This window comes from Crocodylus siamensis, chromosome 5, assembly GCF_052110815.1.
Source record: "Crocodylus siamensis isolate JL-2025a chromosome 5, ASM5211081v1, whole genome shotgun sequence".
NCBI classification, from domain to species: Eukaryota; Metazoa; Chordata; order Crocodylia; family Crocodylidae; genus Crocodylus; species Crocodylus siamensis.
This window is the reverse complement of record NC_143399.1, coordinates 200,140,465-200,159,900: the sequence shown is the minus strand read 5'-3', so window position 1 is coordinate 200,159,900 and position 19,436 is coordinate 200,140,465.

Here is a 19,436-nt window from a genome sequence, read left to right as displayed (position 1 = left end):
TTTCTTATGTCACAGCCAGAGTAGGAATTTGCAAATAGTTCTGCTCATGCTCATTCTGCAGTGCTGGCTCATATAATCACTCTTCTCTCTCTCACATCTTCCACTAAAATTAGAAGCATCAGAGCCTTGGAAAAATGTCCCTAGCAGGGAAACAAGTTGTGTGCTTGGGAGCGATGGAAGACCTTTGTGCCTCATTTCTGGGATTAGCTCCTGCAGCGCAGAAGCAGGGGGTGAGGCATGCTTCTTGGCACTGCTGCTGGGAGCGCTGTGGAAGTGGTATAGCCATGCCCATACATCTGTTTCCCAGCGGAAAAAATAACTACAGTTGAGCCAAGAAATTTTTAAAAATGGGCACAAAGTTATTGACAGGAATAAACATTTCACTGAGAAGCTACAACGCGTCCCATCTCAGCATCACATGGTAACTTATTTAGCTGGGATCCTATGACCCCAGCTGACTTCCTGCCCTTTGGGCGAGGGCTGGACTCGATGATCTCCCGAGGTCCCTCCCAGCCCTGATGTCTATGAAATCTGTGAAAGTAGATGAGGGGCCAGGAATACCCTTAAACTCCTTTTAAACTCTTTGATGGCAGCCCCAGCCAAAGTCAGATTCCAGCTGTGCTGAACAGGGCAAATGCATAGTATGAATTCCTGCCCTCAAACAACCTTTACAGGCTCAAGACACCCCTCAGGAAATGCCAGCTCTTAGCTTTCACTCATGGAAAAATAGAGTAATTCTGTTGGAAAGAAGTCAAAAAGACCACAGCAGGTCAGAAATGCTTTCTACACTCTGGATCCCTATTTGAAACCTCTGGGTTTACTTTGTGAATCATGTGTGGGTGTTTCACACCTAGCTGTGCTAATATTGTTTGGCACCCTTAAAATGCTCTCATGACATCCCAGGGTGCCATGGATGGGCTGGGCTAAGAATCACCCATCTATAATTAAAAGTGAACCAACATTTAGAGGAGGAGGAGAGGGTTGAAGGGAAAAATGCTTTTCCCCCTCTGCGGCAGAACTCATCTCCTGAGGTTCAACAAGGCCAAGTGCGAAGTCCTGCATTTAGGACGGAGCAATCCCATGCACCAGTACAGGCTGGGGGCTGACTGGTTGGGCAGCAACTGCAGAAAAGGACCTGGGGTGACAGTGGACAATAAGCTGAATATGAGCCAGCAGCATGCCCTTGTTGCCAAGAAAACAATGACAAGAAGACCTTAGACCTTGTCAAGGGAAGTGATATTTCTCTGTTCGGCACTGGTGGGGAGGCCACATCTGGAGTCCCGTGTTCAGTTTTGGGCTCCCCACTATAGAAAGGATATGGACAAATTGGAGAGGGTTTAGTGGAGGTTCTCTAATAGAACAGCGATGTAATAATGAAACAATGTGAACTGGGACAACGTTAAGTGAGGAGTACCTGGAGCAGCCTTGAACTCCCTACAGGGGGGTTCAAAGGAGGATGGAGCTGGACTGTTCTTAGAGGTGGAAAATGACAAGACAAGAAACAATGGGCTCAATTTGCAGCAAGGGAAGTTTAGGTTAGATATAAAGAAGAATTTTCCACTAGGAGGGTATGTGAAAAACTGGAACAGGTTACCCAGAGAGGTGGTGGACTCTCAACCCTTGGAGGTTTTTAAGACCCAGGTAGACAAAGCCTTGGCTGGGATAATATAGCTTGGGCTGGTCCTGCTTTGAGCAGGGGGTTGGACTATATGCGACCTCCTGAGGTCCCTTCCAAACCTCAGTTTCTATGATTTCTATGATTCTAACTCAGGGCTCTTGGTTTTAGGTTAATGCCCTACCCACCCACAGTAACTTCCCCATAAGGACAGGGACTTTACTGTCCTCTTCCTCACCATCATTTTCTCTGGCTTGATTGGGATTTACTTTAAAAAATAAATAAATAAATAACTAAATAAACAAACAGGCCACATTCAGCCTTCCCATGCACAACAGATTCAGCAACACCTGGTAAATCTCTACTAGTTTCCAATTATTTATCTCCTTAAGGATAAAACACAGAGCAAGGCAGGAGACCCAGGACTCGGAGTCTGCATGGCCTAGAGGGTCTATTGGGAACATAATTGCCAAGCACAAAGTTTCTGTACTGCCCTCCTAGCCTCTCCCCTCCCTCCCCCCAGCTTCCTGACTCCTTTGGGAGACATGCTACAATTAGCTTTCTCATCATTGCTATTGACTTCAGCTACCGCAGTTTGTCCGTAAGAGAAACTGGGTTGGGATCTTTTTGTCACAGGAGGACCTGTCCAATTCATTTATGACATGATCCAACTAAACTTAGCAGGCCAATGGGATTACCACGGCTAAAGGAAGCCAGCTTCCACAGCAAAAAGCATAAATGGGAGCGATGTGGATAGCAGTCACGTGTTTGGCCACCTCTGATTCCCCAAATGACAAGATGTCCATTTGCAATCGGCCCAACCGGAAGATGCTTTCAGACCAAATCTGGAGCAAGTGGTGAATTTGTGCCCTCGGAGCTGTAGCAAGACATCATAAGCACTCTGCAACCACATCCCTGCCCAGCCCATTGATTAGCTAAGGTCTTCCTGTCATTGTTTTTCCCCTCAATAGATCACTTCCTTTCTCCCCTTTATCTGGTTAGCTCATTTGATAGAGCCATTGTAGACCAAACCCAGAAAGACGGGTGATGCTGAATAGTCCCAGGCTTAACTGACCCTAGGCACTGATTCCGCAAACCCAGCCTGGGTACCCACAAGCATTCCTACACTACATAGGCTGCATACCCTGGCTGGGATGTTCTCAGTCATGTCCCCCTGCTCACTTTTGCTATTGTGCTCCAAACCCAGAAATACAGCAGAAAGGCAGTTCTGTGGTCATCAGCAGTGACCACTCCCAAGCACATTAGAGCCCAATGCTTTGAAAGTGGCCTGACAGTGGGCTCACCACCCTATTCCTGGGTTTGAAACATTGAAGTGGGAGCATACTCAGGAAGATCCCCAGTGAGGGCACACCACTGCCATAGCATCAATATACTGTATGCTTTAAATGCACGAGTGTGAAATTTCTAGGACTTGGGGGTGTCACAGCATTTGGCATGGCCATCCTTGAACCCACCAACAGGAAACCACCTCTCCTCTAAACTTAGGCACCTATGTGCATCCCTAAGTTAGAAATCCCGGAAGCGATCCCACCCTCATGATGTGCACAGTCTAGTTCCCTCTCTTTTTCCCCTTCAGACTCCATGATGTCTGCATTCTTTTCGGCCTGTCCAAAACGTTGCTAACCCCTTGGATATCCCAGGGGTTAGCAATGTTTTGGGGCCAAGTGCCAAAACCCCCTGTAACCTCAACTTGTAAGATGTTAACATGCCAGGAGTGGATGGCAGGGGCACCACAAAGGGCCTGATCCTTGTTGCAGCAGCACAGCACCAACCCCTTCTCTGCTGTCCACCCCGAGGTGCACATGCCAAGCAAAATGCCTTCACATGCCACACTCTGACACCTGTGCCAGGGGTTGCCTAGCCCTGGGATATCCTGATCCCAGCTTAGTCCACATCCTGTTGGTTAATATCTAAAACATGCAGAAAGAAAGGTTTGAACACCCTAAGGCTGAGAAGGGGATTAGAATCCACGTCCTCCACTTGCCACCTAGGTGCTCCACCCATTGGGTAAAAGGTGCACCCAACACCACCATTTTGAATGAAGATGGCCATGGGTACTGAATTCTGTACCTCCCATCTATCTGTTAAGCTTGAGCTAAGAATGGTTACTGGATCAGGTTTCTTTGGGGATACAGCTCCCCCATTTGTGAATCGCAAAAGGATATTAGATGGGATATAGATGCCCAAGTATTCAGCTCAGCCAGGATGGTGGTACCTCTCAGCATTTACGGTGGTGGAACTTTAACCACCCAGATTTTTTTTCTGGTGAAAACCTATGGTTGTACTAGATTGCTCCCTTGGGTTTAGGAATCTAAAATATACCTACAGTTTCATAGTTTCATAGCTTGTAGGGTCGGAAGGGACCTGAGCAGATCATCAAGTCCGACCCCCTGCCATGGCAGGAAAGAACGCTGGGGTCAAACGACCCCAGCAAGGTGTTTGTCTAGCCTTGTCTTAAAGACCCCCAAGGAAGTTAGTTCCAGACCCTAGCTGCCCTGACAGTGAGGTCGCGCCTCCTGATGTCTAGTCTGAATTTGCCCTCTGCCAGCTTGTGACCGTTATTTCTAGTCACTCCTGGTGGTGCTTGGGGAAACAGGGACTCCCCCAGTGCCTGCTGGTCCCCTCTGACTAGTTTGTAACAGGCCACTAGATCCCCCTCAGCCTTCTCTTGTGGAGGCTGAACAGGTTCAGGTCCTGTAGCCTCTACTCGTGGGGCCTGCCCTGTTGTCCCCTGATCATGCGAGTGGCCTCCTCTGGACCCTCTCCATGTTGTCCACATCCCTCCTGAAGTGCGATGCCCAGAACTGGACACAGTACTCCAGCTGCGGCCTGACCAGTGCCGCATCGAGGGGGAGGATCACCTCCCTGGACCTGCTCGAGATGCATCTGTGGATGCAGGACAAGGTGCAGTTGGCCTTCCTGACCGCGTCCCCACACTGCCGGTCTATGTTCATCTTGGCATCAGTGATGACTCCAAGATCCTTTTCTGCCTCTGCACTGACAAGAAGAGAGTTCCCCAGCCTGTAGGTATGCTGCTGGTTCTCCCTCCCCAGGTGCAGCACTTTGCATAAGTTAGTCTTAGGTGCCTAAATCCTTGTCTGGATATAGCTGCAATCCAAGGCATATTGCTGTATCCCACACTGGCTTCCAGAACAGCTGCCAACTGGCATGCCACCAGAGGCATAGGGAGTTCTTTAAACACCTGAGGCACAGGGGAGGAGAGGGTATTCTGACCTCTATAGATGGGAGTTGGCATGCCCACAGCAACAACCCCATGGCTGGGCTACCTGAAAGCAAATCCTGGTGTCCCATTCATTCCCATACCCACTCATACATATATATTGGGTGCAAGGCTTTGCCTACTTGCTCAAAGGCCTCCCATGTAGGGGGGCACCATAACATTGGTCCCAGTTACCCTACCCCCAGATACACTGCTTGGTGTGGCACTACCCCTGCTGTGAAAAGGACTCTGGAAGGGGGAGATCCTGATGCCCCTTCTACTTGGAGCTTGGGTTGATGCCCTTCACCCTGGTCCCCACCTCTTGTTATGCTACGGGGTAGGCATGTGCAAATAGGCAGCTATTCAATTTGGCTTCAGATCCAGCCACTTTGGATGCCAGTGAACCAATCCAGAGCTCTGTATTGGTTTCCCGTTTTGATTCAGCCAAAGCAGCTCTGAAGTTTTGGAGCTGCTTCGGAGCTCCATCCATAGGGTATAATGGGGAATCAATCAAATATCTATAATGTTGTTGTGTTTTGACTGATTTAGATGAAACTTGAAGGGTTGGTAGCCTCTGCTGAGAGAATGAATCCTGCCAAGTTGCAAGAAGATCAGTGCAGGGGTTTGGGAGAAACTGCATCCCACATTCTTGAAAGCAAGGCTCATGTCATAATTATGTGTTACACCACAGGGGGGGTGAAAACTGCAGGGATGGTGGCCCCTGCTGAGGCTACAAAGCCTGCCAAGTTTCAAGGACATTGGTGCAGGGGATGGGGGGAACTGCACCCCAATCTGCTGCCAGGCAAGACTCGTGACATGGGGGACCCTGCGTGTGTTAAGGCGCAGCGGGGTGAAAGCTGCGGGGATGGAACCCCTGCTGAGGCCACGACACCTGCCAGCTGTCGAGGAGATCGGTGCAGGGGGGTTCTGGGGCCCTGCACCTCTAGCTGCTGACAGGCAAAACCCATGACATGGGTGCTTGTCTTGGGGCAAAGGGGGTGGTAGGGATGGGACTTCTCCAGGCCTGGCTGCTAAGATACTGTGCTACCAGTTACCAGTCAGTCAAGATTCACTCAGAGACCAGCTCAATAAACAGTAGCAAGCTAATATAACCAGTTAACAAACAACGATTAACACCTACAAAACCACAGACTAAGGAGAAGAAATAATCCATATGGACACAGACAATCAACTGCCCCAAGTCCGACACAGTCAGTCCCACAAGCACCCATGGCATGAGTTTTGCCTGTCAGCAGCTAGGGGTGCAGGTCCCCAGAACCCCCCTGCACTTTTCTTCTTAACAGCTGGCAGGCATCATGGCCCCAGCAGGGGCTAGCAGGCCTGCAGCTTTCACCCTGCTGCGCCTTAACACACACAGGGTCATCTATGTCACGAGTTTTGCCTGTCAGTAGCTTGAGGTGCAGTTCCCCCCAAACCCCTGGACCTATCTCCTTCACAGCTGGCAGGCTTCGTGGCCTCAGGAGGGGCCACCACCCCTGCAATTTTCACCCCCCTGTGGAGTAACACGTACACGTGACATGCGTTTTGCTTTCAGGAATTTGGGGTGCAGTTCCCCCCAACCCCTGCACCTATCTTCTTGAAACTTGGCAGGCTTCATGCTCTCAGCTGAGGCTACCACCCCTGAAAGTTTCATCCAAATCAGATACAAATCAACAAGGTTATAGATATTTAATTGATTCCCCATTACACCCTATGGTCAGAAACTCTGAACCGCTTTGGAAAGCCTCAAGAAGCCGGTGCCCGAAGCATCCAAATCTTCTCCAGATCTGAAGCACAGTCCGAAGCCTTGCACAGCCCTACTACTGGGCACCACTTGCACCATTAATTATCTCCTTGTGCAATGCCTCGTTTTACAGGGATGTGTCACTCATCAGTCCCTGTGGGGGAAGGGGCCTTAAAGTACTTAGGCAGATGGATGTAAAAAACTGCAAACTCCAGAGACTCATCATCTGACCACCTTATTCAGACCACTCTGTTCCATGGAAAACCAGAACTCATTCTTATTTTTTTTAAGTTTAAATAGCAGATGAGAAACACTCACAGAGCTCCCCTGAACCAGAGATGGATCTAAATAAAAACACCTCCCCCATACAGCACTCTCCCAGGCGGGATCATTCAAATGTTGCTTCAAAGCCAATCCTGTAGGTTCAGTTTGCCAAAGACTGTTGTGATAAAAAGCTTAGTTAATGTATATGAAAAATCTCTCTCCATTTCCATTCTCTGGTGATTCAGGTGTTTATAACATCTTTTTTTTTTTTTTTATATATGCCAGGAGGCATTATGTGAAAATCCAAAAAAAAATTTCCTTCAATAAATCTAATTCACTGTCGAATCTGTTTTATCATCATCATTCTCTCCCTCATTCTTTCTCTCTCCTCTTCTCCCCTGCCCTTTGCGTCTACTTATCCCTGAGATTCTGCAGATCTAGTGCTTTGTTGGGCTCTTTTAAGTTTCAAACACAGTTTTGGAAGAAGGAAGATTCTGCAATACTTTATGGATACTTGAAGTGGAGATTTACACCACCCACAAATGTGAAAATAAATGACACTGCTAAATTATAATGGAAACAGGCTCATCCGTTCAAGCAGTACAAGCTGCTTATAAATTCTTCCAGTACTAAGTATGAGCTTTGTTTTTTATGCATTTCTCCAATTTTACTGGCTTCAGTTGGCTTCGTCATGATTTACATCAGTGTAAATGTCAAGAGAATCAGCTCAATGGAAGGCAAATATCTGGAAGCTTTCTCCCTCGCAGAACATCTGCCTCTCCAGTTTTAATGTTGACATAAACTGGGACCTTCATTGAGACCAAGCCTGGATTTAGTTATGGAAAGATCAACCCAGTTTGTCCATTCAGAAAGGGATGAAACCAAAACCTTATATCTACTAGTCCTCTTTGGAGGGTTCTAGTTCAACCCTGGGCTCCATTTTGCAGAACCGAAACCTAAACAGTTGTGCAGCACCTAAAACGAGGCCTCCTTGTCCCACCATGATATCCAAGCACTCTGTATTGCACCCTCTGGGATATCAACTCATTTTCAAGCTGACAAACAGAGGCTAACAAAATGGGTATGTCATAACTTGATTTCAAGTCCAAACCAGGGACAGATCCAGGGGGTGTGCAGTGATGCTACTGCAGCCCTCTTCACCAAGTGCTCCGGTCTCAGCTGGCAGATGCACGTGCAGTGAGCTCCCTGCCACGACCGTATCCCACCTTTGCAGCATTCTGGATCCAGTACTCACCCTATACCCGACGGTCTTGCTCTATATCTGATATTCCATATAAGAGTGAATGTGTTACCCACAGGTCAGCTAGACAACTATGCAGTACGGTACTATAACAGGAGGAGCGGTCTAGTGGTCCAGCAACTTCAAAGACTGGATTAAAACCAACTCATTGTACAAGGATTGCAAAAGACCCAGAAGAATGGAGGAAAGTTATTGCTACATCAAAGGTGCCCCAACAGTCGGTGTGTCCTTGGGTCTGACTCGTCTTGACTTCATTCAGGAGTGGGACTGCAGGTTATAGTCTTGGTCCTACTACCCAAAGTCACACCAGAAATATGTAAGTCACCTGCTCTGTCAATTCCTGATCATCAAAAATAATTTAAAAAATACCTCCAGTAAGTACATGGGAGATTCTGAGATGGGCAACCTAAGTTCATAGAAAGAAAGTCCTTGCTGATTGCTACAGTAGTCAATTTATATCATTATCAGAGTAATAAATGCAATTAAGAGCAGCTTTATAGGTTGAAATTCCAGACTCTCAAGAGTCCAGAAGATAAATGCTTCAGCCCTTTCTGCTATGCTGAAAACTTCAATCATGACACCCTATGTCTTTAAACTGGTGTTTAATTAGTTCTCACAATATTCCTGTGAAGTCGGAAACATGAGATTTCATCACCCTTAGTTAATGCCATATAAAGGTTATTGCTGGATTATGGAAATGATCCAGCCCTTTGTCAAACCCAGCTAATAAATAAAATAATAATTCTCCCTGAACATTTTATATTGTTCAAAAACTAATTGTACCGATTATCTGTCAGGTCTGTCACCTCTAGCACAGGATTTCATAGGCGAGTCCTTAACTCCTCGTCTCTCTTTTTCATTCAGTAGCTATCCGACTGTGATGCGCTGCTACACTGTATGCCTAAAAACTTAAACAAAGCATTGGCTCCGCTCAGGAAGAGTGCAGGGAGAAACGTTCAGCTTAGTGGTATAAAGGCCAAAGCCGAGGTATTTTGGAACTTGTGCCAGCCTTTGTGATCTATACCTGGGCTTTGGCCTTTATGCCGCTAAGCTGAACATTTCTCCCTGCGCTGTTCAGGAGCTGAGCCAATGCTTTGTTTAAAGCAAAATCATTAAATAAATGTTGTATTAGTGTTTCTCTGGCAACCTGCTCCTGCAATGACACCATGCTCTGAGAAGCATCCATTTTGGGCTATGTATCACTTAAGAGTCTGCTTCATATTTCTCTCCCGAGTGAGACCTAATTGGCCATTGTCTCCCGAGTGATGGCTATTTTGTGGCTCCTAAAACATCCTCTAATCCAGTGTTTCTCAACCTTTTAAGGAACAAGTACCCCCTACTTCTGAAAATGTTAGTAAGTACCCCAACATTCAATTTTCCATGGGATTTTATACTTTGAGACTAATGTGTTCCATATGTTGGAAGAAGGGCTGTGTATATAAAGCCATGATATGACAGATGTCTGATATGGTGTTGGTAGGGTTGCTGCCTTTTACACCAGGGGGTCACAACTCAAGTATGTACCTGGGCTAGAGGTGATGTTGGCCAAAGCTAGGAGAGCTGAACCCAACACACCAAATTATTACTGGGGAATTTAATTTTTTAAATTGCACCACATTTTTTGCCATAGTTTTGAGATGAAAAGAGGGCGAGAGAGAGAGAGTTGAGGTACACACATACCCCCTGCCTGTGTCTCTCATACCCCAAGGGGTACATGTACCACAGGTTGAGAAACTATGCTCTAATCTGTGCTTAAAATCCAGTCAAATAGTATCATGTGAACTCTTGATTAACCCTATTTTCTATGGGCACATGCTCACTGCTGCAGACTGCTTTGTGTGTGTGCTTTCATGCACACACGAAGCGCTTCAGTCCCCACAACTCCCACATTGGTACCTTTCATCTGCACCACTCCAAGACATTAAAATAGAAATATTATAGACATATGTAGCAATCTATATCTATAGATATATCTGGGACTGCACATCACTAAAGCCAGCGATCTCTTGTTTATGATGGAGCTAGGATTGTTGACAGTCATTGCACGAGACGACATGGTGAAGAGCAGTGGCTGGTCACTCCGATCCTTTGTGCTCCTACTCAGGGCCAGCAACAAGGAGAAGACACCCTACTTCTGGACCCTGCACCTCTATTGCTTGGGGAAGGTGGGTTAAAGTGGTTGTGGGGCTGCAGCACTGCATGAGGAGCATAGCACCTCCTCCGTGCTGCCTGGGAAGCCCTGCATGCAATCCAGCCTTGATTTGGTTTTGTTAATCAGTGTCCCCAGCCCTTTCTGCCTGCATTCCTTCTATTCATCTTACTCCTTCTGCTCGGAAAGCATATATTTGTTATCCCAGACAAAAGCACTAAGAAAGGAGGAACCACTGACCATAGTCCTTAAAATAAAGAAAGAAAGAAAGAAATCCAGGTAATTAGGAAGAAAGGGTCACATCTGATCTGGTGCAACTCATGGTAGTTCCACTAATGTCAAAGCAGGCTTGCCAGCGTACGTCAGTAGTATCTCACTCCTACTTTGCCATACACAAAGCATCCGAGATCCACTGGCAAAGCCAAAGTTTTGTGGATATGCTGTATAATCCGGGGCAGGCGATTATTTTGGCTGGAAGGCCACTGCATAATGTTTGGCGAGCTGTCACGGACTGCACAGGTAGCCCTGCCTCTCGACAGGCACCCCACCCCCTGGTTGCCATCTTGGGACCAGAAGCCCCACCCCATAATCCCTAAACTTTGCCACCAGAAGTCCCTCCCCTTGCCCCTAGAAGTACTCCTTTTGGAAAGGAGGTTTGCCATCTAGGAACAGAAAAAAAACCCACTAAAAAAGTCAAACACTGATAATAATACATTTTGATTTTATTTTAAGAAATATTTTTGTCCTGATGTGCGTGTTTGTGTGGTGTATATATAGAGGTGACTGCATAATAGTTCAAAATGAGGTCTTACTCTTGTATATTGTAGGGGAGTGTGGAAGAGTGTGGGGGGTAAGGAGACGGGTATACAGTTTGGGGGGGGTGTGGATATGAGAGTTTTGTGGTGGAGAGTGTTTCTGGGGTGTTTGTGGGGTGTATGGAGGGGGACGGTGGCTGGGGGGTGAAGGGGGAGGGTGCAGGTCCATAGCAGTGAGTGGGGCTCATCCCAGTGGGGCATGCAGGTGCAGTCTTTGTGGGGTGTGCAATTGTGTTGGGAGGGTGTGGTTGTGGGTGTGGTAGGGTGTGCATGGGAGCCCCTTTCGTGCACCTGAGCCAGTCAGCCCCCACCCCTGCCCCGCAACAGCCCAGAGCCTGCAACCCGCACAACCATGGCACATCCTGCCACCCCCTGGACACAGTGGGGCTAAGGCCGCTCCACAGCTGGGCAGTCTATCTAGGAAGACCAGGTGGCAGGTAGATCCTTCCAGCCCCAGCCCCATGGTACCAGCAGGGGAACATGCACACAGAGCTGACCCTGTGCCTGCTCCAGGCTCACCCATGTGGGATCAGCAGCAGCAGTACGGGACAAAAGCTGTTGCTCAGCATGGCGGGGGGTGGCTGCCCTGCCCCTCTTGCTGCCAGCAGCTCCCTGCTGCAGCTGCCCAGAGCCCGCACTGGGCTGCCTTGTGTCCGCTCCGCATTGCCACTGCTGCCCCGTGGGGCAGTCGAGAAGTAGCGGTGATGGCAGCGGAGATGCAGGGCAGCCACACACTGGCTCCAGGGGCTGCATCAGGGAACTGCCAGCAGCAGGAGGGCGAGGGACTGCTCTCCCCCCATGCTAAGCAACAGCTTTTGTCTCACTCTGCAGCTGCTGAGCCTGGAGCAGGTGCAGGGCATGCAGGGTCAGGGCTGTGCATGCAGGTCCCTGCTGTTACTGAGGGGCTGGGGCCAGAAGAAGCCACCTGCCACCTGGGCTGTCTATAAAGTCAGGGACCACCCAGCCCCACTGCATTCCCAGAGGTTGGCAGGACACGCCACAACTGGACTGTCCCCACGCCAGGAGACTGGGGGATCCACCACAGGCCAGGTCCAGCCTGCAAGCGGTATTTTGCCCACGTCTGGTATATGTGATATTTGGCCTCTTTTGATCTTTTATCAGAAAAAGAAAACACTTGACAATTTTTTCCTCCATCGTCATCTGATCCTCAATTCCCAACCAAAAAAGCAGCAGTCTTCCCCCACTGGCTCCTGGCTGTCCTCCTGCCCAGCAATCTCTCATCTTAGCTGCAGTCTGCACAACCGTGAATCATTTGTCCACCGATTTCCTGCACTGTACCAATACCAATGAAGAACCAGCTTGAAATTTAAAGTAGGACAGCATGTGACAGCCCACTTCTGAAGTAGAGCGTCTCAGCGGAAACATATTACATCTGCACTCTTTGGTCTGCCCTTGTAGCCAAGAGAGTTGGTCCAAATAAATAAATAAATAAATAAATAAATAAATCAGGACTCTTTTTTTGCATTTTTAGAAAAATGTTGATATCCTTTTCACAAAAGCCCAAGCATTAAAAAAATCATTTAAGAATGCACTTCAATTTGTTCTTACCTAGCTCAGTATTCCCTCCGCTGAGTTCATGCCATAGTGCTGATTTAAAATGGGCTTTGTGATTATAGCAGAGCCCATCATACTCCAATTCACCATCTTACACCTGTGATTGGAAAATAATTTTTTTGATGACAGATTCGCAGTGTGAACAGAGGGCTTTCCATTTCAGCATTTCATTTTGCCCTGACTGTTGATTTGCAAGTCATACTATGAGATTCTTCTATTAAGTCAGACCTTCCCTACATAGACTTTGTGGGGTCCATTTTTTCATAAACTCTTGCACGGTCATTCAGCATTTGAAATGGTTATTTTTATAATTAAACCAAAAAAGTTTTATCCTTCATTTAATCTCCACTTTATTTCTATGGGATGATTTTAGCCCACCCAAATTATAGTAGATGCCTCTTTTTTAAATATGAGATTTCCAAAACCATATAGGGGAGTAGGACTGGCAACATCTACTAGCTGTTGAAGGGGTTATATAACTGCTCTTTGTACCCCTAAAAATATACCCCTAACTAAATCGCATGAATAAATGTCTTCCATGGAATTCTTCCTATATGGGTATGAGAGTGAAAGTATGCACAAGTGTGTTTGTGAACCAAGGGAGGGGAAAAACCCAAGTGGAAGGACAGTGATTAGAATATTTAGGAATGAAATAAAGTTTTATAATATAGTATAGTTTTATAGCATAAAAGGCAGCAAAATAGACCCTATCTAGTTCTGTTTGTTTGTTTTTAAAGCAAAAAGTATCTTTTATAGGTCAACTTCATTCCAGACAAAAATTGCACCAGCAGTATATATAGAACTGCATCCTTAAGTATTACTGGCTCTATCCCCAGCGACACCCTTTTGATTTCATACAATGTACATCAGGGAAGGATGTAACTGAATATTTTAAAGTGGCTCCTTAGATGTATTTTTGATGAGCTATGTAATTCCACTCGCCAGCCCCGAATTTGAGATTTTCCCTTGACATCGTACAATCTCAGTCCGTTACGTGTTGCATTCAGAAAAGCCTACTTTCACAAGAGAAGTCATTTGGTAATACCCCTAATTACTACTAAAGTTTACTTCAACTGGATCATGAGACAAGCTCAGCATGCAATACTTAGGCATGCAACTGATATAACCACTGCGTCGCCTGTACTTACACCACGGAGCAGCGCAGGGATCTAGGATCTCTGTATAAAGCCTCCTGAATCCATGAGAAGGATCCCTTGAGCTTTGATGGGCTTGGCATTCAGGCTCCTGAACACAATGTTCAGTAAAAGGAGGAGGAGGAGGTTTCCAGACTTGGTGGGAACAGGACCGGGCATACTTTTAATTGGGTTGACACCCACAACTGGAACCTCATAGGAGCAACTGATTTAATCTAGTGAGAGTGAATGCTAAGTCTTTGGTTAGTTGGGACTTTATTAGTATAAAAGTCCAGGTTGTTGAGCTGCGTTTGGCTGATACTATAGCATTAAGATCAAGATACCCCTGAACAGGCTCAGTGCGATATAGAGCCTGATTTTATTAGCAATAAGGAAGTTGATTTTCTTTAGCTGGCATTTGTCTAACCCAAGCACGTATGGATGTGAGAGGCAGCCTAGTTCAATGGCAGGAGCTTCACTCCAGCTTTGTCCTTCATTAGCCAAGTGCTCTTGGGTGCTAACTTCATCTCTGAGCTTCTCTTTCTTTTCTCACCCGCTGTCCATCTTTCCCCTCTACTTCTATTTCACCTCTTCTTTATTCATAGGTTCATAGTTGGTCGGGTCAGAAGGGAACTGAGCAGATCATCAAGTCCAACCCCCTGCCCTGGGCAGGAAAGAGTGATGGGGTCAAATGACCCAAGCAAGGTGATCATCTAGCCTCCTTTTGAAGATCCCCAGGGTAGAAGCCAGCACCACTTCCCTTGGAAGTTGGTTCCAGATCCTAGCCACCCTGACAATGAAGTAGCACCTCCTGATGTCTAGTCTGAACCTACTCTCCATCAACTTATGTCTGTTATTTCTTGTCAGTCCTGGTAGTGCTCGGGGGAACAGGGACTCTCCCATTCCCCGCTGGTCCCCCTTGGTAAGTTTATAGAAAGTCACCAGATCCCCTCTCAGCCTTCTCTTGTGGAGGCTGAACAGGTTCAGGTCCCTGAGCCTCTCCCTGTAGAGCCTGCCCTGCTGCCCCTTGATCATGTGAGTGGCCTCCTCTGGACCCTCTCCATGTTGTCCACATCCCTCCTGAAGTGTGGCGCCCAGAACTGGACACAGCACTCCAGCTGCGGCCTGACCAGTGCCGCATAGAGGGGGAGGATCACCTCCCTGGACCTGCTCGAGATGCATCTGTGGATGCACGACAAGGTGCGGTTGGCCTTCCTGACTGCCTCCCCACACTGCCAGCCCATGTTCATCTTGGCATCAGTGATGACTCCAAGATCCTTTTCTGCCTCTGCACTAATGAGAAGGTTGTTCCTCAGCCTGTAGGAATGGTGCTGGTTCTCTCTCTCTAGGTACAGTACCCTGCACTTGTCAGTGTTGAATTCCATCCTATTCTCATCCACTCACCCCTGTAAACCTGTCCAGGTCTAGTTGTAGCCTGTCCCTCCCTTCTAGCATGCCCACCTCTCCCCACATCTTAGTTTCATCCGTGAATTTGAACAAGGTGCTTTTCACCCCCTCGTCCAAGTCACTGATGAAGATGTTGAACAGTGCGGGCCCAAGGACCGAGCCCTGGGGGACCCCACTGCCCACATCCCTCCAGGTCAAGAATGACCCATCCACCACCACTCTCTGGGTGCGGCCCTCCAGCCAATTTGCATCCTATTTGACTGTGTAGGCACTGACACCACAGTCACCTAATTTTTTGATAGGAATGGGATGAAAGACAGTGTCGAAGGCCTTCCTGAAGTCCAGAAAGACTATATCCACCGCGACACCTAAGGATTTTGTGACTTGGCAGCCAGGTTGATCTGACAGGACCTGCCCCTAATGAACTCATGTTGGTTGCCCCCAAGCATAATCTCCCCTGCTGGTCCCTCCCAGATGTGCTCCTGGATAATTTTATCAAAGAGCTTCCTCAGGACTGAGGTAAGACTAATGGGCCTAAAGTTCCTGGGTCTTCCTTCCTCCCCTTTTTGAAAATGGGGACCACACTGGCCCTTTTCCAGTTGTCTGGCACCTGGACAGAGCACCATGAGTGCTCGTAAAGCCATGCCAGGGGTCCCACAATGACCTCAGGGGACCATGAGGGACCTTTGCCAATTCCCTCAGCATCCTGGGGTGGAGACCATCTGGACCTGCTGATCTGAACACGTCCAGCCCCACCAGAGGTTCCCTAATTAGGTCCTCTCTGACCCTAGGCCTGACTGGGCCTCTCCTGAGCCCGCTTGGGACATCACTCCCCCCTGGGATCCTGGTCCCTGCTCAGAAAAATGGAGTTATCAATTTAACTTATTACAATCAAGCCAAGCTGAAGATATGAGACACCCACTGTAAAACCATCCCACACCACACAAATGACTGAAGTCACACAAAAGTTTCCTTATAATCTTGATACCACACCCAAGGAGATATGACTACAGATGTGAAACAAGAGGCTGAAGAAAATACTAGGGCTGTGCGAAGCTTCAGTCCTCGGTTTGATTTGGCAGAGGTTTGGCCCATCGTGGAGACCAAATCTCTGAATCCGAATTGGATCAGAGGACCTTTTAATCTTTCCAAATCAAATCAGAACCCTCCGAATTGATTCAGAGAGATTTGGAAAGATTTGGCAATTCAGGCATAGACACAGCTTTAAATGTTTTTGCACCATTAATTTTGCATGCGTGACCCTTCGTAGCTCACCAAAACTTGTTCAGTGGCCCTGCCACTAAAATAATTACCCACCCTTACTTTAGAGGCACCCAGGAGCTTTCCTTCAGAAGCAGGATCTCTGAGCCAGTGCCTCCTAGACAGCTTCTAGGGATGGTGCAGTTTACATACCAACACTTACTCAGGGCTGTGCCTGAAGACTATGGTTATCCACTCCGTTTTTGTGTATGCTATTTATATATACTAGTTTGTACCCTTTCCACTCCCCCAACCATGGCAGCAGCTAGTAAAGTGACTGAAGTAATATAAGCACCAGATCAACAGCTTTTTAGATACAAAGCTCTATTGCCCATGAGTGACCTGGCCTTCGCACAAGACTGATTTCCATCTGAAATGAACTGGATTTTACAATGAATGAAGTTCTGTTTCTTGATTAAACACATCTTGGTGGTCTGCTTGCCATTCACTCACTGGAGCAAGTTCAGACATGCAAAACTTGACTTTTATGAATGTTTTAATAAGGCAGGAACCAATTGAAATGCAAGTCAGAAAGAAAGAAAAAAAGTTTTGCCGAGACTATTTTTCCACTATTCCACTGGTTCTGCTCACTACAGAAATGGCATCAGAAGTTATAGTCCCTCTGAGTAACAAGAGACATATTCTCCAGAAATATCTGCCTCGCATCATGATTTCATTGGCTTTCTAAGCATTGACTGGGAACGGAAATAGCTGGGTGAGATTAATTTCAAATTAGAGGCAAGCTCAATGAAGCTTGCTGCCCATTTATCTAGGACCTGGAATCCTGCTTCTGATGCTGTTGTGCCAGATAGCCAGTAGATTAACTCTTACACATATTCCCCAACAAGTTATCAGCAGTGTCCGCCTCTCTTCATTAGGTGTTGCTAACTGTGCCAACTACGGTTCACTGGAAAACCGTCCATGTTTCTCATTTAGTTGCAGATTGCTATGGATCCTTGCCCTCTGCTCTACTTTGTACTACAGAGAGAAGCTTACATCCCTTAGGCTTTGAGCAGGCTGTCAAAAATGATTAAGTCTCGTGGAATACTTATTGTGTGGAAGGCAAAGCTTATGTTGGGCTTAAAAGAAAAATCTTCTCTTTAAGTTTCAGATATGTTATATAATACAGGGAAATAGCTAGAAGAGTTTTAACTGTGTAATTCTTCCTGGAATCTACCTGGGTCTGTTCCATAGCTATTAGCAGAAAGCTAAAGTTATGGAGTGGACCCAGAGGGAAATTATTTTGCTTCTGTCATTATTCATGCACCGAAATCCAAGTGGACAGTGAGTTACCTACAACAGGAGGGGTGTGCAAGAAGAGAAGAGCACAGGAACAGCACCTACATTGCTTTCCCCCACTGAAATCCAAACACCCAGGCCGCAGGGAAGGTTTGTGGAAGGGATTCTGCACGTGACCATTTCACACGCCACTCCCCTGTGCCTGCTCTCTAGCGCTGGCCTGTTACAGGCCCAATTGCAATAGGCTCATTCATCCTCTCAGTCTGTAGAAAACCATGTTTTTAAGCCTCGCAGGCCTCCACCTCACTCCCCAGTGTCAACCACGGTTGCTCCTTCCATTTGGGGTTATGGGAGGAGTGTTGGTGCTACCAGGCTGGCAGGTCTGGAAGACTTTTCCACGAGAGCCGTATCAAGCCCTGGAGCCCTGCCTTGGAAAGGTGACAAGACACAGCGAGATTGGAAGAGAGCATGTGAAACGGCTTGGCACAGAAGACGCCGCTGTTCACCCTCCACACAAACAATGATTGTACTCCCGTTAACTCCTGCCTGCTGGAGTATACTGAGCTTCATGTTCCCAGGCCAACAGTAATCAAGTGCATTGTTAGCGCCTCTTGCCCTGGAGGGAGATTGGCAGAAGTTTGTTGCCGATTAGGCCTCCCAAGAAATGGGAACTGCAGGGTTCCATCCATTTCAAATGACGTTCTTTTAATACCAAAAGCCAATTCAGTCAACTTTAGCACGATAGACAATGGTCCTTTCTCTGCCCCTAAACCCCGTGTTAGAAGACATCAGGAACGAAGCACTTACGATTTCAGCAGTGATGGCAAGTTATATAACCCCCCCCCAAAATCAGCTGCGCAGTATGTAGAGCCAGGCAGGGGAGATGACACATTGCCTGTCCCCATCTGAAAACCCTTTCCAATCTGTGCATTGCCCCTTTCAGCGTGTGCAGCTAGTTGTCATTTCCAGGATGCCATTTCATTTGACTAGAGGATAGAAAAAAGCTTCCTGTAATAAATGCAGGACGTCTCTTCATAAAAGGCAGCCAGAGTGAAAGAAGAGTTCACTTCCGCAATAATTCCAGCATCATGGTGGGTGACAAACAACACAGTCAATCTTTGGCTGCCAGCTGATAGGATTATTGCAAAATGCCACTGCGAGACATCATCTTTATACACACGCGCTTGCTCAAATTAAGTAAATCCTTCTTGGGACTGGAATTAGATAATAAAATAAAGGAGGGGGAAAACACACCACAGATCATGTCAAACAACAAACAGCAACCTGCTATCATATGAATCATAACAATTAGCTTGTGGAAACAGCTGAAACAGATCCTCAGCTGGTACAAACGGGCATTTCTCCACTGGAATGGATGGGATTAGATAGATTTGCACCAACTGGCAATCTGGCCCATTTCATCCTTGAGATACAAGATGTAAAGTTGGCTCTTCGAGATAGACCAGAGGCTCTGCATGGATGCACAAGGTAAGGGGAGGCGTCAGTGAGCATGAGCTGGTTTTAAAGCTGCTCTCTTCTTGCGGCCTAGGGGGAAACATTCATCCCAAAAAGGAAATGGAGTAAGTACAGGACACAGCATAACACCCCATATCGAGGGGGGCCTTTTGCAGGCTGGCACCCTCTGCACATCTGGGAGCAGCTGGACTGTTTCTCCGCGGTGTGGGATTCTACGGCACCATTCTAGCATGGATGTAGGCTGCTGGCTGCCTGTT